Genomic DNA, 6,753 nt, shown 5'->3' on the forward strand with positions numbered 1-6,753 from the left:
TGATCAAGCACCTGTTTAAGCAAGATAGGCCCCCAGGCAGGTTTTTACAAGTGCATATAGCTGTACTTTGTCTTGGAGTTTATTATCATTATATATATATATATATATATATAAAACAAACCAGTCTTCCAGGAACAGAAGGAGGCGGCACTCAACCGGACTTATAGAAAAAATAAAGTGCTTGTTTTATTCAGCCGACATTTCAAAGCCGGAATGGCTTTGTCATCAGGGTATGAAATGTGACAAAGAACAGTGAAAGGTGCTTACCTTATATAGAGTATTACCGAAGGTAATACGCGGTAGTTCTCGTGTTCCTTCCAGCCGGGGCGTCGGCCATTGTTGCTAGGCAGCAGTGTGAGCATCGGGACCTGACAGCGTCCCTGGTTACCATCCCACAGTGCCTTGAGCCAGGACCCAGGTTGATGACGTCAGAGGCCACGCCGCCCAGCTGGAAGGAGCACGAGAACCACCGTGTATTATCTTCGGTAAAACTCTATATAAGGTAAGCACCTTTCACTGTTCTTTGCCACATTTCATACCCTGATGACAAAGCCATTCCGGCTTTGAAACGTCAGCTGAATAAAACAAGCACTTTATTTTTTCTATAAGTCCGGTTGAGTGCCGCCTCCTTCTGTTCCTGGAAGACTGGTTTGTTGCATACTTCATTTAGGAAGGCACCTCGGCATTTAATTGTGTATCTGGAGTTCCCACCTACATGTGATTATATATATATATATATTTTTTTTTTATATTGTAGATGTACCCAGCGCCAACAGCAGAAAAAATTACCACCTTATAACCCTTCTGGGTTTATAATGACTCTGAGTGTATTGCACTCCTCTATTAAAGGTGTCAGCTCTTAACAACAAAAGTCTGGTGGTGGCTAGCCACCATAAATTAAAATAAAGATAGTGTACACAAAGGTTGAAATGTGAGCGACAAAAGTGCTTAGTACACTCTATTATCTATTTAAATAATTCAGTAAATCTATGAAAAACGCTTAGTAATTCATATGTAGTGTTTTAAAACAAAGTGCAGAAATAAACACATAAAGTGCCATGTGAATAATTTAACCTCAATAAATAATATATGCAAGTGAATAAATACGTGTTTAAAATAATAGGAATATATCTAAATATTAAAAAAAATTATTTAATTCATAAATATGACACCTATCTAGTCAATCTATGACTTCATCAAGGGGATACCTAGCTGTTAATGCCCTCCGGCTTATAAACCCCACTAATAGGGACAATTGACGCTCATTATGACATCACTTCCTGTCAGTATTTTTTTTTTTTTTATCATCCTTATTACTGATATATTACAGTGAATCTATATATTCTGTAGTCACGTTATGTCAATCAGTCCTAAAAGCATGTAATGTAGTAGTTTTATAAAATATAAATTGAATAACAAACTGCGGGCTGTCATCACTTCCGCCCAAAAGTCCGGCCAGTTTTGTCCTGGAAGTCTGGCCACTTCCGCCCTGATGCTCAGTCTTGTGATCCCGTCATCACCAAACATGCGACTCATTGCGTCGTGCTTACAGTGCTGTATAGGTACGCACTTCCGCCCTGGGTTTCGATCTGGTAGCCGCGTCATCAAAGTGCGACTCGTCCAGTCACGCTAATAGTGCTTGTCGAGGTGCATGCTTCCGCTCCCAGGATACGGTACTTCCGCTTATCCTTTTGCTCTTGCGCATGCGTAGTGCCTCCTGGCAGCGGCCATCTTTATGGATCCTATTCACCTCAGGATATCTTGTAACCGCGGCCATCTTTCTGGATACTTCTTAACCAGCCGCCATATTTAAAACTCCGGCACTCCTATATTAACCCGTGCAACTCTGGGCAAAACCTTAGGGAATCAATATTCAATTAATTCCAGCTATAAAAAGAAGAAGAAGGGGGAAGGATTAGAATATTCAGTAAATAATCATCCTAATAAGGGAAAGACCTATATTGTCTTTCACCTATATAAACCCATAGGAACATAGATTTACATAGCTGATCAAAAACTTTATATAACTAGTCACAACTACTCAGAAAAGCATGTATGTATGCCTATATATAAACATATATCAGGATAATCCACAATTATATAGCTAATTGTTCCAAAAGAATATTTTCAACATATTATACTAAAGGAAAAGGAAAAAGAAAAAAGACAAAAGAAGAAAAAAGGGGGGGGGTGTTCTTAAAAATCCACATGGTTTCAGAGAAGGGGATAGCAAATAAAGCAAATATCCTAAATCCACAAAACCTAATAGTGTATTTTATAATAAATACATATGTATAAAAATATCTATTAAAAAAATTTTTTATAAAAAATTCTTTTTATAAAAATTTTTGCCACATATATGTATATAAATTTCTTGAGAACTGTATTAAAAGAATCAGGAAAAGCTTTAAAAAATCAATAAAATATTGATAAAATATTCATTTCTTCACTCAAAAAATGATAATCCAGGCTTTAAAGTAGAATGGCTGTTCTTATTGAAAAGTCTCAATTCCAACATTATTTGCTTTGATCTTAGGAGATGCTTATTATTGAGAAGTCTCTGTTCCAACATAATTTGCCTTGATCTTGGGAAATGCTTCTTATTTCATATCTTTCTTCCGATTTTTTACTCCGATTTTACCATGGGATTCCAGGGATTATGCTTAACTGTGCACTTTGCTTACAACTACAGTACCCGGTATTCCCTGGAGGTCCCCCATCCAAGTACTGACCGGGCCCATTTCAACTTAACTTCCAAGAGTAGATGAGATTGGGTGTTTGAAAAATGGTTTGACTGTAGGAAATAGCTTCTATAGTAGCATATCCCATATCACATGGACATTAAGTTGGAGTCATCAATCTTCTTATATAAAAGGTGCGATTTCATAATTATCATTGAATCCGAGTGGTACCAGTGTTCTTAACTCAAAAATCCAATACATCTCCCTTTTAGATAACTTTTTTGCTAGATCTCCTCCTCTCTCTCCCAAGAGCACCTGTTCAATGGGTTTAAAAGTAAGGTCCTCTGGATTAGAGTTGTGATGAAGAAGAAAATGTTTCGACACAGCATGACCCTCCAGTTTATTCCGGATATTCCTTATATGTTCTTGAATGCGTAGTTTAAGGGTTCTTTTCGTCTTCCCAATGTATTTTGTGCCACAAGTGCACTCCAAAAGATAAATGATAGAGGTAGAGTTACAATTCATATGTTGTTTTATTATATATTCTATAGAGTTATCTGAATTCATAAAAGATCTCCTTTGTGGATGAAGATATCTGCATATATTGCACCTTCCACATTTATAACTACCTGTACACTTCGGTAGCATATTATTATTTAGTGTGATATCCTGTATCATACTTGGGGATAAAGAATCCTTGATACTCCTGGCCTTCCTAAATACCACCAGTTGTTTTGGAGGGAGAAAATCTTTAAGGATGGGGTCCATTAATAAAATATGCCAGTGTTTATTTAAAGTACTCCTGATTGTCTTCTCCTGATCATTAAACGTAGTAACAAAAGGAATGAATTTGTTATCTTGTATATTTCTTTCTTTGTAAGTCAATAATTCTGATCTTTCCTTTTGATTAGTCTTCCTTGCAGCTTCCATCAAAAGTTCTTTTGGATAGTCCTTCTCAATGAACCTGTCTGCATATAGCCTTATTTGTTCTTCCGCTGTAACTGAATCACTGCAATTTTGCTTGATCCTAGAAAACTGAGAATGGGGTATATTATCTTTCCATTTCTTCAGGTGTCCGCTATTATAATGGAGATAACTGTTTGTGTCAACCTTCTTAATAAAATTCTTAGTCACAACTCTGTTTTCTTCATGCATAAGAATTAGGTCAAGAGATTCAATAGAGTGTTCGCTGATGTTAAATGTGAACTTCAAATTCATGTTATTCTTCATAATATGTGTGAAGAACATCTCAAAAGACTCCCTTGTTCCATTCCACACAATTAAAATGTCATCAATGTATCTTTTAAATAAAATGATCTGTTCTTTAAAAGGGTTGTTATTATAAATATGTTCTCTTTCCCAGCAGCCCATAAATAAATTGGCGAAGCTGGGGGCAAAAGTCGTCCCCATCGCCGTGCCACATATCTGCCGGTAAAACTGCTCTAAAAATGTAAAATAGTTATGGTTTAAAATGAACTTCATAAGATCACAAATAAAATTTCTATGTTCATTATTGATTGTTGCATCAGCTTCCAGAAACTCTTTACTTGCATTTATCTCCTTCTCATGCTCGATACATGTATATAAGGCCTGGACATCTATAGTTGCCCATAAATAAGAACTTAAAGGACACTACAAGCGTCCTTCAAATCATAGAACCCCTGAGGTGGAAGAGTTCTTATTTATGGGCAACTATAGATGTCCAGGCCTTATATACATGTATCGAGCATGAGAAGGGGATAAATGCAAGTAAAGAGTTTCTGGAAGCTGATTCAACAATCAATAATGAACATAGAAATTTTATTTGTGATCTTATGAAGTTCATTTTAAACCATAACTATTTTAAATTTTTAGAGCAGTTTACGGCAGATATGTGGCACGGCGATGGGGATGACTTTTGCCCCCAGCTTTGCCAATTTATTTATGGGCTGCTGGGAAAGAGAACATATTTATAATAACAACCCTTTTAAAGAACAGATCATTTTATTTAAAAGATACATTGATGACAATTTAATTGTGTGGAATGGAACAAGGGAGTCTTTTGAGATGTTCTTCACACATATTATGAAGAATAACATGAATTTGAAGTTCACATTTAACATCAGCGAACACTCTATTGAATTTCTTGACCTAATTCTTATGCTTGAAGAAAACAGAGTTGTGACTAAGAATTTTATAAAGAAGGTTGACACAAACAGTTATCTCCATTATAATAGCGGACATCTGAAGAAATGGAAAGATAATATACCCCATTCTCAGTTTTCTAGGATCAAGCGAAATTGCAGTGATTCAGTTACAGCGGAAGAACAAATAAGGCTATATGCAGACAGGTTCATTGAGAAGGACTATCCAAAAGAACTTTTGATGGAAGCTGCAAGGAAGACTAATCAAAAGGAAAGATCAGAATTATTGACTTACAAAGAAAGAAATATACAAGATAACAAATTCATTCATTTTGTTACTACGTTTAATGATCAGGAGAAGACAATCAGGAGTACTTTAAATAAACACTGGCATATTTTATTAATGGACCCCATCCTTAAAGATTTTCTCCCTCCAAAACAACTGGTGGTATTTAGGAAGGCCAGGAGTATCAAGGATTCTTTATCCCCAAGTATGATACAGGATATCACACTAAATAATAATATGCTACCGAAGTGTACAGGTAGTTATAAATGTGGGAGGTGCAATATATGCAGATATCTTCATCCACAAAGGAGATCTTTTATGAATTCAGATAACTCTAAAGAATATATAATAAAACAACATATGAATTGTAACTCTACCTCTATCATTTATCTTTTGGAGTGCACTTGTGGCACAAAATACATTGGGAAGACAAAAAGAACCCTTAAACTACGCATTCAAGAACATATAAGGAATATCCGGAATAAACTGGAGGGTCATGCTGTGTCGAAACATTTTCTTCTTCATCACAACTCTAATCCAGAGGACCTTACTTTTAAACCCATTGAACAGGTGCTCTTGGGAGAGAGAGGAGGAGATCTAGCAAAAAAGTTATCTAAAAGGGAGATGTATTGGATTTTTGAGTTAAGAACACTGGCACCACTCGGATTCAATGATAATTATGAAATCGCACCTTTTATATAAGAAGATTGATGACTCCAACTTAATGTCCATGTGATATGGGATATGCTACTGTAGAAGCTATTTCCTACAGTCAAACCATTTTTCAAACACCCAATCTCATCTACTCTTGGAAGTTAAGTTGAAATGGGCCCGGTCAGTACTTGGATGGGGGACCTCCAGGGAATACCGGGTACTGTAGTTGTAAGCAAAGTGCACAGTTAAGCATAATCCCTGGAATCCCATGGTAAAATCGGAGTAAAAAATCGGAAGAAAGATATGAAATAAGAAGCATTTCCCAAGATCAAGGCAAATTATGTTGGAACAGAGACTTCTCAATAATAAGCATCTCCTAAGATCAAAGCAAATAATGTTGGAATCGAGACTTTTCAATAAGAACAGCCATTCTACTTTAAAGCCTGGATTATCATTTTTTGAGTGAAGAAATGAATATTTTATCAATATTTTATTGATTTTTTAAAGCTTTTCCTGATTCTTTTAATACAGTTCTCAAGAAATTTATATACATATATGTGCCAAAAAATTTTATAAAAGAATTTTTTATAAAAAAAATTTTTAATAGATATTTTTATACATATGTATTTATTATAAAATACACTATTAGGTTTTGTGGATTTAGGATATTTGCTTTATTTGCTATCCCCTTCTCTGAAACCATGTGGTTTTTTAAGATCATACCCCCCTTTTTTCTTCTTTTGTCTTTTTTCTTTTTTCTTTTTCCTTTTCCTTTAGTATAATATGTTGAAAATATTCTTTTGGAACAATTATAATTGTGGATTATCCTGATATATGTTTATATATAGGCATACATACATGCTTTTCTGAGTAGTTGTGACTAGTTATATAAAGTTTTTGATCAGCTATGTAAATCTATGTTCCTATGGGTTTATATAGGTGAAAGACAATATAGGTCTTTCCCTTATTAGGATGATTATTTACTGAATATTCTAATCCTTCCCCCTTC

General features: G+C 35.2%; 2 pseudogenes; one reads left to right on the forward strand and one right to left on the reverse strand.

The window, feature by feature from the left end:
• Positions 1–2,683: 2,683 nt before the first annotated feature.
• LOC148538362 (5S ribosomal RNA) lies at positions 2,684–2,802 on the reverse strand (annotated as a pseudogene).
• Positions 2,803–5,854: 3,052 nt separating this feature from the next.
• On the forward strand, positions 5,855–5,973 carry LOC148538363 (5S ribosomal RNA; annotated as a pseudogene).
• Positions 5,974–6,753: the final 780 nt, after the last annotated feature.

Source organism: Taudactylus pleione, unplaced genomic scaffold (genome assembly GCF_031769625.1).
Source record: "Taudactylus pleione unplaced genomic scaffold, aTauple2 ptg000040l, whole genome shotgun sequence".
In the NCBI taxonomy this organism is placed as follows: Eukaryota; Metazoa; Chordata; class Amphibia; order Anura; family Myobatrachidae; genus Taudactylus; species Taudactylus pleione.